Here is a 15,308-nt window from a genome sequence, read left to right on the forward strand (position 1 = left end):
CTCCAAAGTGCTTGCAAACCCTCTCAGCTCATGTGCAAATTAAGTTGCTCTAATTATCATAAAGTAAAGCAGTGTAGCCCTATAGTGGGGCTATAATTCTACTGGGGAAAGGTGCTTATTAGAGATGGGCAGAAAATTTCTGAAGAAACTTGGTTTGAAACACCATTACTGGGGATGCAAAGTACCTTCTGAACTGGGGAAATCCAAACTGGAGACTTTAATCACCCAGAAACAGATTGATCCCCGCACTTATAATAAAATCAAGTTGTTGTGAAAACACAAAACTAACAAGTGCACATTTGTCATGGGGGAAGGGGTGGGGACCTGCTATTGTCCTTCTGATTGGTAATCCATATTTTTAAATGGAAGGAGATTAAAAAATAAAAACATGAATCCCTCTTGAATTTTAAATCCACACATGGGTGATTGAACCACCGAGGTCAATGCAACTGTTTGTATTTCTACACGCCCACATGGACAGATCAGTATTTATTTTCTACCACTGTTACTAATTCATTTCATTTGTTGTTTTTAAGAGAAGTGGGTTCTCTCACAGCTTGATGTATAACCCCATCTCATTGCTCCATGGTACTATTTTCATGGCATACAAATGGAAAAGAGATAAAACAAAATTATCTTGCGGGAAGATTGCAACCATCTCTGCTATCATGCAAAAGCAAAAGCATGCTGCTGTGTAGCGCTGCTGAATCGCCTCTGTGAGTGGCATCTAGTACACATACGGTGACAGTCACAAAAGGCGAAACAGGCTCCATGATTGCCATGCTATGGCATATTCCAGGGCAATCCAGGTAAAAAAAGGCATGAAATGCTTGTCTGCCATTGCTTTCCCAGCGGAAGGAGTGACTGACGACATTTACCCAGAACCACCCGCGACAATGATTTTTGCCGCATCAGGCACTGGGATCTCAACCCGGAAATTCAAAGGGCCGGGGAGGCTGCGGGAACTATGGGATAGCTACGGAGTAGCTACCCACAGTGCAATGCTCCAGAAATCGACGCTAGCCTCGGACCGTGGACGCACACCACCGATTTAATGTGTTTAGTGTGGCCGCGCACACTCGATTTTATACAATCTGTTTTGTTAAACCGGTTTATGTAAATTCGGAATAATCCCGTAGTGTAGACGTACCCTTAGTTTTTCACCCAGGGAAGCAGAGCTGTGAGTGTTAAGGGCTAGACGCTGCCATACTTAGGGTATGTCTACACTGCAAGAGCTACAGCAGCATAGCTGATCTCTAAGGCTGAAATTTGATCCCCTGATCCAAAGTTGACCTCAGAGGGAATGCCTGCTCAGCGACAAGACACCTGTGGCTGGCGTCAGGCTGTGGGGCTGTTTCACTGCTGCATAGATGTCTGGACTGGGGCTACAGCTTGGGCTCCAGGATTCTGTGTGGAGGGACAGTCCCAAAGCTTGGGCTCTAGCCAGATCCAAAAGCCTACATAGCAATGAAACCACAAGAGCACAACGAGCCTGAGTCAGCTGCCATGGGCCAGTCCCAGTTTTTCTTCTATTATGATGTAGACATGCTCTTAGAGCATCTGCAATATTATTTTAACATTAAAAATTCTTAGCATAGGGGCAAATCTGCTCCCACCATATGAGCAGGTAAAACACAGCACCCCTTGAGCAGAGCTAAGGGCCTGTTGTTTTAAGTCTTTATAAAAAGGGGACCAGCTGCCTGAATCATGAAACTTCATCCCTCAATAAGTCAAAGCAGAGATTGTTCTACAGGGTGGCCTCCTATCTCCCACTCAATTCGCGGAGGCGTCTTCCCAGAAATCATGACTTGGTCTCATTATAAATGAGAACCAGGTCTTGGAAGTTAAATAAGAGGACGATTGAGATAACAGCCAAAAGATTCCTCATGGAGTTTGTGATAAAACAACCACGTCATCAGCATATAGAACCACTGAGAGAAGTCTACCTTTAATGTGTGGAGGCGAAAATTAATTTTCCTTTAACCATCCACCGCATCATTAATATATAAATTAATAACAAGAGGTGCGAGAAGGCATCCCTGGTATTCTCCCAAAACTGGCTTTACCCGACCCACATCGCTCTGGTGAACAGCCTTCAAATGTTCAGAAGCCTTAGATCAATTCTCATGATTCTTAATTTCCCCCCAAAATTGTCTAGATCAATAGAATCAAATAATTAAAACTCTCAGAGTAGCACACAGTTTGTACCCTTAACCACAGTATATTTATAAATCATAGAAGAAAAAATAAATCAAGTATCAACTGTGGCTCTACCTGTTTTTATCTAGTTTCTCTGTGTATGGCAAGAACATAAAAGGGAAATAACAGGCGTGAGTTGGCAGTCAGGGTGACGTGCCCGCTCTTCGTGTCCCCCCTCGGAAGAGAAACATCCAGTGCCCCTTGACCTTTCTCTGTGGAGAAAGTAGCAGGTGAGAAGACTAGTACATTCCCACAACAGAGAGACAGTTGAAATAGAAGCCACTAACTGGGAGAAGAGAGGAACAGCTCACTGCCCTGTCACAGCTCCTCATTGCCCTGTGGTTGTCCTCCTCCCCATGGATTCTCATTCTTCATTCACTTCTCTCCACTTTTCTATTTGGTGTTTCCAAATGGGAGGAAATGGGGGGAAAGAGGAAGAAGGTTAATGGCAGTTGGTCTGTGAAGGGGTCTGTGAAGCTTTTTGGGGAGTTGTATTTTGTAGGCTCTGAACCGTGGTTAGAATGAATTCCCCAGGGAACTTGGAGGTGTCATACAGCTCTATAGAACCCTTAGAAATGTTCTTACCTTCCCCTGCCTGCAGTTGAAGCCCAATCGCTTCTTTTTCTCTCTGTCCTGAAAGAATGAGACAAATCCTGAGAGGTGCTTGGTCCCTGCAAATGCTACTGGCTTCCCCATGTTTGATGCATCAACATTTTTTGTCTCTACTTTAGATAGTTCTTGTTAAGGCTCTTGGTTTTCTACCTTCACTAGGTGTAAAATTCCTCAATTTAGATATAAAGAAAAAAATCCATGGATTCCTGCCACACCATATTTATAACGCTATTAACTTTTTTTCTCATAAATCTCTCTTAAAAAGGATTTTTAAACTCTTTGGAATGGGTCATAAAGCATTAAATTAGTAAATTTCCTTAAATACAAGTAAATTATTGATTAAATATTGTACAAAACAAATACACAAATGCATATGCCCTACTATAAATACTTCCAAGGTATGGTTGTGTTCTGAAATTCTTCTCTGCAAAAGGATTCTCATTTCAATTTACTGGGAGGCTTTCCATTTTTTCAGAGAGCTTTAGATAAGGCAGTATTGGTTTGCTTGTTGATAATACTCATATTGTAACTTCCACAAGGCAGGAATTGACTACTGTGTTTCCTTGAAATTCTCCAGGAATGTTTATGACGCTGTATAAATTATAATTATGATGATAATTATAAACAGATTGCAGCACAAATTTAGTAAATGTGACATGCTTCAAAAAAGATTTCAACAGATCAGCATTTCACAATCCCCAGTAGCCCATAAATAGAGACTCTCCATCTCCTCTCTATATTGCAGTGTCTTCTCTCCAGCAGCACTGAGCTCCCAGCCAAACTTCAGCCATGAAGATTCTCTACCTGCTCTTTGCTCTCTTTTTCCTGGTGCTGCAAAGCTCTCCAGGTAAGATCTTAATGAAAATATAGAAGGACAATTGTGAGTCTGTATTAAGATTTCTAAAAATTATGTATCATAATTTTTTCAACTTTTTTTTTAAGAATTGTATGGTTTTCAGCTTATACTTCACATGTAGCTGGAGAATAGTCCTGGGGTGAGAAAGTTCCTATTAAGATCCAGTCAGATTTGGCTGAACTATGATTTATAATACTATCACCAACATTCTACCTAGTGGAGTCCTACAGGGATTGGTTCTTGCCATGATACTAGTTAAACTTTTTATAAAGGACCTGAAAAAAAAACATACAATCATCACCTATAAAGTTAGCAGGTGACACAAATTAAGGGACAAGGCACTCATAGAGAGGGTTTTGGATCACTTGTTAAACTGGGAACAAGATAACAATCATATCGCTAAATCTAAAATATGGATCTAGGAACAAAGAAGGCTGGCCACAGTTATAGGATGACGAACTCCATCCTGGGAAGCCGTGACTCTGAAAAAAGCCGTGACTGTATTTTGCACCTCGGAATTGGCTGGTGACGCTCTGCAGGATAATTCAGGAGTGTCTTGCTGGAATTTTTCCTATAATTCAGCTGGGAGTGACTTTCCATGCTAGGGGTTGTGCATGAGCCGGACCAGAAGTGGTTGCTTTCACAGCGGAGCAGTGTAGGAGGTATCACAGGCCGGAGAACTGAGGGAATATGGCTGTTCAGTGGTCCAGATTCTACCCTGGAGAATGTCACAGTGGATACTTTAAGGAAAGCACAGCTAAAATCTAGTTTCAAATAGTCTAATAATTAATATCCTAAAGGACATTATCATAATGACCAGCCTGTCTGGAATGTCTAAGATTGGCAATTGGTCATTGAGTTAGTATTCCCAAGTGCTGAGTCTTCACAAGAATGTCTATGCTGAGTCTCACTGAAAATCAGACGTTCTGACTGGAGGGACTTGTTTAAACCCTTCTCATTCTAAAAGTTCCAGTCACCCAACCCAGTGCTGAGCTGGTTTAACCCTGCTCAGCCAATCACCATTGATGATACTGCCTTGTACATCAGTGTTTGGAATCAGAACTAGTCAAAAAACCACTGCTGCACTCTTAGAAATTGGTGATGAAGGCAGCTTCCTGCTTTCTACCCTCTACAGGTATGGGGCTGAGAAGGACTCCCATGCTCAGTGCTACAGTTCTGAAGCGTGCAACTAGGAAACCAGCAGATCTCCTGAATTAAATCACTTTGCTCAATTCTTAGGAGCAGCCGTTGAATGGGCACAGAACTACAGACATTTCTATATTATCAAAGATCTAGTGAAAGGGGGCACAGGAAGATAACTGGGTTGACGTGGCCTTGTCTCAGTGATTGGAAATTCATCTAATGGGAAATGCCTGTCTTGCTGCAATTACAGTCCTTGTTTACACTTATGTGTGAAAGAAAATCAAGACTCTTTTTCTTTGTGCAGGATTCACCCAGTTCATCAATGACCCCTTTGCTTGTAGACGTGCTCGGGGAACCTGCCGCAGTTCATGTTTCCGCAATTTCATACCAATTGGAAGGTGTGGTTTTCGGCTGCGTTGCTGTAGAAGGCGCTGGGTAAGTTCAGGATGCCACAAGGGAGACATCACTGTGTAAAGAGAATACTTGTGTCTCTGATTTCTATAGCTGCTGTTTAATGACCTTTCTGAATCAGAGCACACGGCAGTAGCCTGACATGGGACAAAAGAAAATTCTGTGCTGCCCTGATTCTGGACTATCTGGGGTTTACATGTTAGAGTTAGAGTAACCGTACAGCTGCTTTACTCAGTCTGCCTAAGGTCTGTCCACAACCCAGAGCAGCCCAGAGTCTCCATAGTGCTCAGTGCTACATGTGAGCCATGTACTGCTCATGTATTGCAGTTACTCTTCCCCACCCACTTTGAAGCCCATCTGCCTTGTCAACATGGCGTCATACAGACAGTGTCTGTGGCCAGTCTGTGGGGTCCGTCTACATTGTTGTTTCATTTAAGAATATGGAAAACAACGGGGAAGGGATAAAGTATATTTCCCAGGAGAAAGTATGGGGGATGTGTCTCCCTTGTATCATTGTGCTGCACCGATGAGATCAAAATGGCTGCTCTTTACAACATTAATGCTTAATTTACCAAAAAGAAATGTGTCGAAGTATGGAGCTATGTTTAAGGGTGTGTGTGCCGTATCCCATTATAAAGTGATCACATCTGTCACAGAAAAATTAGAATAACCAGCAACTCGGTTTCTGATAGGCACTTATACTTTTAAGCCTTTCAGAAATGTTATGTCGCTCTTCCAGTGACTGACAGAAGGATCCTATCTTCAATAAATACCTGAAGCATAAGCTGCAAACATGAGGAGCCGTGTTGAAGATAAAATTGCTTCTGTGTGTTTTTGTGGGAAAGAGACACTTTTGAGCACACATGTTAATGCTGCCTTGCCTTCTGAGACCAGGACTCTGTTGTTTCACCCAGAGCCCTCCAGAGCTAAATGCTCAAGTGCCTTCAGATTGAACAAAAGAGCCAGTCCCTAGATGGAGCCTGTAACCAACTCACAGCTTCCATCGAGGGGAATTCATAACACACACTGACCAGTGGGTCACACATGCATATTATCAGATATGCTCACTCTGCAATACAATTCAATAAGTACTAGTGCCTTTAAGGATTGATGCTACTTTCAGTCTTTAAGGTAACTCAGGCCATACTTGGTGCCTTTGCATTTCTCCTTTTAGAATTCTAGAGCAGTAACAAAGCTTGGTGACTTCAGTGCTAGCATTGCTCAGAATTTCTTTTTACTGGTTTAAACATGACGTTTCCTACTGTTCAGTTAACTTGGGTCTCATTGCTTCTCTGCAGCCAATTCTATTTGTGTTCTTCTTGTTAACTGCTGGATTTCCCCTTAGCCTTGTACAAGGTGCCCAGCATGCTCAAATTAATGTCACAGCAGGGACAGGACTCACAGAGGAAGTTGGGAGGGGTGAGAGGCTTTCCCAGACAGTTTGGGCTTCTTCTCTACACCCTAACTGCTACAGTGGCACAGCAACACCACTGCAGCTGAACCAAAGCACTTGAGCGAAGACATTACCTGCACTAACGGGAGGGGTTCTCCCATCAGTGTAGGCAATGCAGCTCCCCTACAGTTGGTATGTGCGTCAATGGGAGAATGCACCCATCAATCGAGCGCTGTCTTCACCAGGGGTTAGGTCGGTTTCATTGTGTCACTCAGTGGTGTGTATTTATAATACTTCTGAGCTACATAGTGACACCAACCAAATTTTCTAGTGTAGACCAAGCCTAAATTACCATAAAGGCAGTTTTGAGGTAGCAGAGGTGAAGACAGAAGCTCCGTGGTAGCAACTGCACTGCTACACGCCTGACTGCTTCACTGAATATGTACAGAGATTATCATCAGATAGGGAAGTACCATCTGAATAAGGTCAGTCTTTAGGCTTACGTGAGCTGGAAGACAGAATAGTCCAGGCATTCTTTAAGAATAACTTATTTATCCTCTAATTGAATATTTATTGTTTTAGTTTTAGCTATGGACAAAAATGTGTTTGAATGGAAAACTAAACACGGACGTGAGTCACATTGTTCTACATCTTACACATTTTTTGTTTTATTTTTCTATATATCATAGAGATAGTCAATATTTTTAAAATTCACAATTATGATTAATTCCCTGAATGGAAAGTTTGATGAATATTTCTATGATATTGTACATCATATTTCTAGCCATTTTTATACTTACCGGTAATTTGCCAGCGTTCTTTTTTTAATCACCCAGGGACTTTTGTTGTTTGTTGTTGTCACTTTAACTGTGTAGAATGATATTAGGAAGGACTTTTGTAAGGAAATGAGAATGTGACTCCTTTACTGGATAGTTAGGGGCAAAGGGAGGGGAGATCCATGTTCAGAAGTCCAGCATTTTTACTTCAGAAGCCAGCCAGTACACATTTAAATATAATAGATAGACTGAATCTGTTCTATAACCTTACATAAGAGGAAGTTGGCTTTTAGCTCCTATGGTAGAGGCTCATGCATTAAACTCCAGAAGCTTCAGATTCAATCTTGACCGATGTTGGGCACGGTCTGTTGGAGTTACATCTGAACACACTATTAAATGATGGGGAAATTCCTGCTCTATCTTGAATTTGAAATGTAACGTTATATTGTCATTGTTTTAATGGCTATAAACATAGAATGTGAGAGTTTCTTCCCTTTTTGCTGTAGAGAGGGTGAGGGATGGCAGCAGAGATTGTCAATGCAGGATCTCTGGGAATCTGGCAGACAACGCCTTGCTTCTAAAATCCTTGGATGCTCTTCATCTGGGCTGCAAAGAATCTCGCAAGCTGGAAAAAATCCACAAGGGAGCCCTTGTGTCACCCCTAATAGCTTGTTCTTCTCTTTTTAATAAAAGTAGCTGCTGGTTGTGGTGTATTGCAAACATGCCTGTGAGTGTTTTGATTGCACACACGGGCTGTATTGCTGTTTCTTTTCCATAAAAAATCCCTTCCTTCTTTTATTTTAACTACATATAAATAAAATAAATGGTCACTGACATATGTGAAATCCACCCAGGGGTGTTCAAAGACCAGGAGACATTCATATTTATATGTTTCAGGGAGCTCACATGGATAAATCGTGATATTTCCCTTGGTCCTTTGACAAAGCCGTTTTGAGGAGATCGGATCAGTCCCAACTCGGCTGCATGGTGTGTAATGCCCACATCAGGGCTCCATGGCATGTCCACCCTCCCTCTGCTCCCCTCACTTCCCAGCCCTCCCCATCATGAGGTTCCCTTCTCTTGTGCCTGAGTGTCCAGAGCTTGCCCTGTGCAGCAGGCTCCCATGCAAGAGCCCGAAGAGCATCGCAAATCCCAGAGACCCAGGCTTAGAAACCTGATCAAAGTTGCAAGTGAGGGTGTAACTGAGGCAGCCAAATGGGTCCTGACATGGAAAAGGAGAAACAATGGAGCTCACAGCTGCTTTGCATACCTTTGCGGCAGCAAAATATTGTTTCCCCGGAGGCAACATTTAGGAAAGGCCTCCCCCAACCCCAGCTAGATTTGTACCAGTTTTGTGTGCACCAGAAGGGAAGGTGCTGCCCTTCCTCTCCCCACCCTCTCTGCCATGCTGTCCCACCCTCCACGATGGGGCCACCGCTAGTGTCGCTCCTCGCCTGCTGATATGCTGCGTAGAACAGGATGGGAGCTGGTGCTGGGGTGTTCCCTTCCGCCTGCCCATTGCGGAAGTGGGTGGGCAGCGCACTCACCTCACCCCAGCCACTGATCCGCAGAGCTGCCCCCACTGTGCCAACTAGGGACTGAGCATATGGCTGGGCCCGCAGTAGCAGAACCTTCTTGGACTCAGCCCCTCCCTGCATCCTGAACTACATCCCTGTCAGCCCCTACGTACCTCCTGCCTGCTTCCTGAGCTCCACCCCTCTCGGCCCCTACGTACCCCGTGCCTGCACACTGAGCTACACCCCTCCAGGAACACAGCCCCTAGCAACCTCCTGCCTGGCCCCTGAAGTACATCCCCACCTGGAACCTGAGCTACCTCCATGGCTGCTACAGAAGCTAGTTACCCCCTGCCTGCATCCTCAGCAGTTTTCAAACTTTTTGAGCTGATCTTCTCCCCGCCCCTATATTTTTTTGGTTGCGGGCCCACCACCTTATACACAAAATCTAGAGTTTTCAGGTGCCTAAGTAGCCCCAGGAATCACGATTAATGTTCCGCACACCAAAACCTGAAATGGTGCCCCTGAAGTTACCTCAAGCTTTTCTCCACAAACCAGCTCCTTCTCTCAGTGCCCTTCCCCCTGCCCTGAACCCACGTCTTCCTCACAGCCCTTATGATGAACGTTTCAGGGACCAGACTTAGCGGGACTTGTCTTTACAGGGAAAAGGGGTTAATGTATGACCAGGGGAGTCTGTGTTGCCTAGTGGCTAGAGCACAGGACTAGGACACAGGAAACCTGGATTCTGTGCCTATCTCTAGCCCGTTGAATGACCCATAGCCCTGCCCCAAGAGGAGTTTCACCAATTAGGGCAAATACTGGGGCAGAGATTGACATGTAACCTGAAGCAAAAGGTGGCATGTGACATCACTCACTAATAATACCAGTAACATAAATGGCACAGTAAAAGAAAACAACTCTCCTCTCTGTACCCTTTCCTGGTTGTTCTCTACACTTCATCTGCTACTTAGAAGGATGGCTGCCTGTGTTATGAGATCTATTCAGAAATGCCAGTCGAATGGATCATCAGGCCAAATGGCCAATAGCACTTATAAGCTTTCAGTGGGCTTCACTTTACAGGTTTTCACTGTTCATTGGTTTCACAACATATCAACAGAGCGTATCAGCTTCCTTATTACAAACAAATGCCTTGGTACAGTATATCAGTGATCACTGATAAAGAGAATGAGAAGTGACTGGGCCTCAGCTGCAGCCAGGGAAACTGAAGGAAATTTCCAAGGCTTCTGTAATGGAGTCAGTGATCACTGGGAGCCCAAGTAGGGTCAATGAAGTAGAACAACTGTACCCCTGATAACGGTTAGTTTTTCACCCAGGGAAGCAGAGCTGTGAGTATTAAGGGCTAGACACTGCCATACATAAGGTATGTCTACACTACAAGAGCTACAGCAGCATAGCTGATCTCTAAGGCTGAAATTTGATCCCCTGCTCCAAATTTGACCTCAGAGGGAATGTCTGCACAGCGACATGACACCTCTGGCTGGCAACAGGCTGTGGGGCTGTTTCACTGCCGTGTAGATGTCTGGACTGGGGCTACAACTTGGGCTCTAGGACTCTGTGTGGTGGGATGGTCCCAAAGCTTGGGCTGCAGCCGGACCCAGAAGTCTACAAAGCAATGAAACCACCACAGCCCAACGAGCCTGAGTCAGCTGCCATGGGCCAGTCTCAGTTTTCCCTTTTTTATGATTTAGACATGCTGTTAGAGCATCTGCAATATTATTTTATTATTCAAATTTCTTAGCACAGGGGCAAATCTGCTCCCACCATACGAGCAGGTAAAACACAGCACCCCTTGAGCAGAGCTAAGGGCTTGTTGTTTTGTCTTTATGAAAAGGGGACCAGCTGACTGAATCATGAAACTTCATCCCGAAATAAGTCAAAGCAGAGATTGTTCTACAGAGTGGCCTCCTATCTCCCACTCAATTTGCGGAGGCTTCTTCCCAGAAATCATCACTTGGTCTCATTATAAATGAGAACCAGGTCTTGGAAGTTAAATAAGAGGAAGATTGAGATAACAGCCAGAAGATGCCTCATGGAGTTTGTGATAAAACAACCATGTCATCAGCATATAGAAACACTGAGAGACGTCTACCTTTAATGTGTGGAGGCAAAAATTAATTTTCCTTTAATCATCCACTGCATTATTAATATATAAATTAATAACAAGAGGTGCTAGAAGGCATCCCTGGTATTCTCCCAACCCTGGCTTTACCCGACCCATATCGCTCAGGTGAAGAGTCTCCAAATGTTCAGAAGTCTTAGATCGATACTCATAATTCTTAATTTTCGTCCAAAGATTGTATAGATCAATAGAATCAAATACCGTCTTTAAAACTCTCAGAGTAGCACACAGTTTGTACCCTTAATCGCAGTATATTTATAAATCATAGAAGAAAAAATAAAGCAATTCTCACTTGTGGATCTACCTGTTTTTATCCAGTTTCTCTGTGTGTGGCAAGAACATAACAGGGAAATAACAGGCGTGAAGTGGCACTCAGGGTGAGGTGCCTGCTCCTCGTGTCCCCCCTCAGCAGAGAAACTTCCAGTGCCCCTTTACATTTCTCTGTGGAGAAAGTATCAGGTGAGAAGACTGGTACATTCCCACAACAGAGAGACAGTTGAAATAGAGGGCACTGACTGGGAGAAGAGAGGGACAGCTCACTGCCCTATCACAGCTCCTCATTGCCCTGTGGATGTCCTCCTCCCCATGGATTCTCATTCTTCGTTCACTCCCCTCCACTTTTCTATTTGGTGTTTCCAAATGGGAGGAAATGGGGGGAAAGAGGAAGAAGGTGAATGGTAGTTGGGCTGCGAAGGGGTCTGTGAAGCTTTGCGGGGGGTTGTATTTTGTAGTCTCTGAACCCTGGTTAGAATGAATCCCCCAGGGACCTTGGAGGTGTCATACAGCTCTATAGAACCCTTAGAAATGTTCTTACCTTCCCCTGGCTGCAGTTGAAGCCCAATCACTTCTTGTTCTCTCTGTCCTGAAAGAATGAGACAAGTCCTGAGAGGTGCTTGTTATATGCAAACGGCACTGGCTTTCACATGTTTGATGCATCAACATTTTTTGTCTCTACTTTAGATAGTTCTCATTAAGGCTGATGATTGTTACGAGGGAAAAAAGACAGGGAAACCGCTTGATTTTCTACCATCACTAGGTGTAAAATTCCTCAATTTAGATATACAGAAAAAAATCCATGGATTCCTGGCACAAATCTCTCTTAAAAAGGATTTTTAATTATTTGGAATGGGTTATAAAGCATTAAATTAGTAAATTTCCTTAAATACAAGTAAATTATTGATTAAATATTGTACAAAACAAATACACAAATGAATATGTGCTACTATAAATGCTTCCAAGGTATGGTTGTGTTCTGAAATTCTTCTCTGCAAAAGGATTCACATTTAAAATTAATGGGAGGCTTTCCATTTCTTTAGAGAGCTTTCGATCAGGCAGTAGATGTTTGCTCGTTGTAAATACTCATATTGTAACTTCCACAAGGCAGGAACTTGACTACTGTGTTTCCCTGAAATTCTCCAGGAATATTTATGACGCTGTATAAATTATAATTATGATGATAATTATAAAGAGGTTGAAGCACAAATTTAGTAAATGTGACATGCTTCAAAAAAGATTTCAACAGATCAGTATTTCACAATCCCCGGTAGCCCATATATAGAGACTCTCCATCTCCTCTCTATCTCACAGTGTCTTCTCGCCAGCAGCACTGAGCTCCCAGCCAAACTTCAGCCATGAAGATTCTCTACCTGCTCTTTGCTCTCTTTTTCCTGGTGCTCCAAATCTCTCCAGGTAAGATCATAATGAAATGAAGGGAAAATATAGAAGGACAATTGTGAGTCTGTATTAAGATTTCTAAAAATTCTGTATCATAATTTTTTCAACTTTTTTTTTCAAAAGAATTGTATGGTTTTCAGCAGATACTTCACATTTAACTGGAGAATAGTTCTGGGGTGAGAAAAGTTCCTATTAAGATCCAGTCAGATTTGGCTGAACTATGACCTATAATACTATCACCAACGTTCTACCTAGTGGAGTCCTACAGGGATTGGTTCTTGCCATGATACTAGTTAAACTTTTTATAAAAGACCTGAAAAAGAAAAACCCATACAATCATCACCTATAAAGTTAGCAGGTGACAAAAATTAAGGGACAAGGCACTCATAGAGAGGGATTTGGATCACTTGGTAAACTGGAAACAAGTTAACCGTCATACAGCTAAATCTAAATGCATGGATCTAGGAACAAAAAAGGTTGGCCACAGTTATAGGATGAGGGACTCCATCCTGGGAAGCCGTGACTCTGAAAAAAGCCATGACTTGCTATTTTGCATCTCAGAATTGGCTGGTGAACCTCTGCAGGATAATTCAGAAGTGTCTTGCTGGAATTTTTCCTATAATTCAGCTGGGAGTGACGTTCCATGCTAGGAGTTGTGCATGAGCCGGACCAGAAGTGGTTGCTTTCACAGCGGAGCAGTGTAGGAGGTATCACAGGTTGGAGAACTGAGGGAATATTGCTGTTTAGTGGTCTAGATTCTACCCTGGAGAATGTCATAGTGGATACTTTAAGATAAGCACAGCTAAAACCTAGCTTCAAATAGTCTAATATTAATATCCTAAATGACATTTGGGCCACATTCTCATAAGGACCGGCCTGTCTGGAATGTCTAAGATTGGCAATTGGTCATTGAGTTAGTATTCCCAAATGCCGAGTCTCACTGAAAATCAGATGTTCTGACTGGAGGCACTTGTTTAAACCCTTCTCATTCTAAAAGTTCGTCACCCAACCCAGTGCTGAGCTGGTTTAACCCTGCTCAGCCAATCACCATTGATGATACTGGCTTGTACATCAATGTTTGGAATCAGAAAGAGTCAAAACCGCGGCAGCAAAGACATTGCCCCAGCCTTACAAGTTTGTGATGCAGACAGCTGCCTGCTTTCCATCCTGTACAGCTGTGGGGCTGTGAAGGACTCCCATGCTCAGTGTTACAGTTCTGAAGGGTGCAACTAGGAATCCAGCAGATCTCCTGAATTAAATTACTTTGCTCAATTCTTAGGAGCAGCCATTGAATGGGCACAGAACTACAGACATTTCTATATTATCAAAGATCTAGTGAAAGAGTGCTCAGGAAGATAACTGGGTTGACTTGGTCTTGTCTCAGTGAACTGGAAATTCAGCTAAAGGGAAATGTCCGTCATGCTGCAATTACAGTCCTTGTTTACACTTATGTGTGAGTGAAAATCAAGACTCTTTTTCTTTGTGCAGGATTCAACCAGTTCATCAATAACCCCATTGCCTGTAGACATGCTGGGGGAATCTGCAGCCGTCTCTGTTACGGCCATTTCACACCAATTGGAAGGTGCGATCGTTTTCGGTTTTGCTGTCCGAGGATTGTGGTAAGTTCAGGATGCCACGAGGGAGACATCACTGTGTAAACAGAATATTTGTGTCTCTCCTTTCTATAGCTGCTATTTAATGACCTTGCCGGATCAAAGCACATGGCACAACCCTGACATTGGAGAAAGGAAAATTCTGTGCTGCCCTGATACTGGACTATCTGGGGTTTACATGTTAGAGTTAGAGTAACCTTACAGCTGCTTTACTCAGGCTGCCTAAGGTCTGTCCACAACCCAGAGCAGCCCAGAGTCTCCATAGTGCTCAGTGCTACATGTGAGCCATGTACTGCTCATGTATTGCAGTTACTCTCCCACGCCCATTTTGAAGCCCCTCTGGCTTGTCAACATGGTGTCAAACAGACAGTGTCTGTGGCCAGTCTGTGGGGTACGTCCCATTGTTGTTTCATTTAAGAATATGGAAAACAACAGGGAAGGAGTAAAGTATATTTCCCAGGAGAGAGTATGGGGGATGCGTCTCCTTTGTATCATTGTGCAGCACATATGAGATCAAAGTGGCTGCTCTTTACAATATTAATGCTTAATTTACCAAAAAGAAACATGTACAAGTATCCCAGCTAAAATGATCACATCTGTCACAGAAAAATTAGAATAACCAGCAACACTGTTTCTGATAGGCACTTATACTTTGAAGTCTTTCAGAAATGTTATGTCGCTCTTCCAGTGACTGACAGAAGGATCCTCTTTTCAATAACTACCTGAGGCATAAGCTGCAAACATGGGGAGCTGTGTTCAGGATGAAATTGCTCCTGTGTGTTTTTGTGGGACAGAGGCACTTGTGAGCACACGTGCAAAGGCTGCCTTGCTTCCTGGGACCTGGACTCTGTGGTTTCTCCCAGAGCCCTCCAGAGCTAAATGCTCAAGTGACTTCAGATTGAACAAAAGAGCCAGTCTCTAGATGGAGCCTGTAACCGACTCGCAGCCTCCATCGAGGGGAATTCATAACACACACT

General features: G+C 43.4%; 1 long non-coding RNA gene across 1 annotated transcript; it reads left to right on the forward strand.

The window, feature by feature from the left end:
* Nucleotides 1–3,558: 3,558 nt before the first annotated feature.
* Nucleotides 3,559–8,110, forward strand: LOC120402179. Its single transcript, XR_005597040.1, has 3 exons — nt 3,559–3,658; nt 5,115–5,245; nt 7,897–8,110. It is a non-coding gene; the product is annotated as an uncharacterized LOC120402179 (long non-coding RNA).
* The last annotated feature ends 7,198 nt before the right edge of the window (nt 8,111–15,308 follow it).

Source organism: Mauremys reevesii, linkage group 3 (assembly GCF_016161935.1).
Source record: "Mauremys reevesii isolate NIE-2019 linkage group 3, ASM1616193v1, whole genome shotgun sequence".
Classification (NCBI taxonomy): Eukaryota; Metazoa; Chordata; order Testudines; family Geoemydidae; genus Mauremys; species Mauremys reevesii.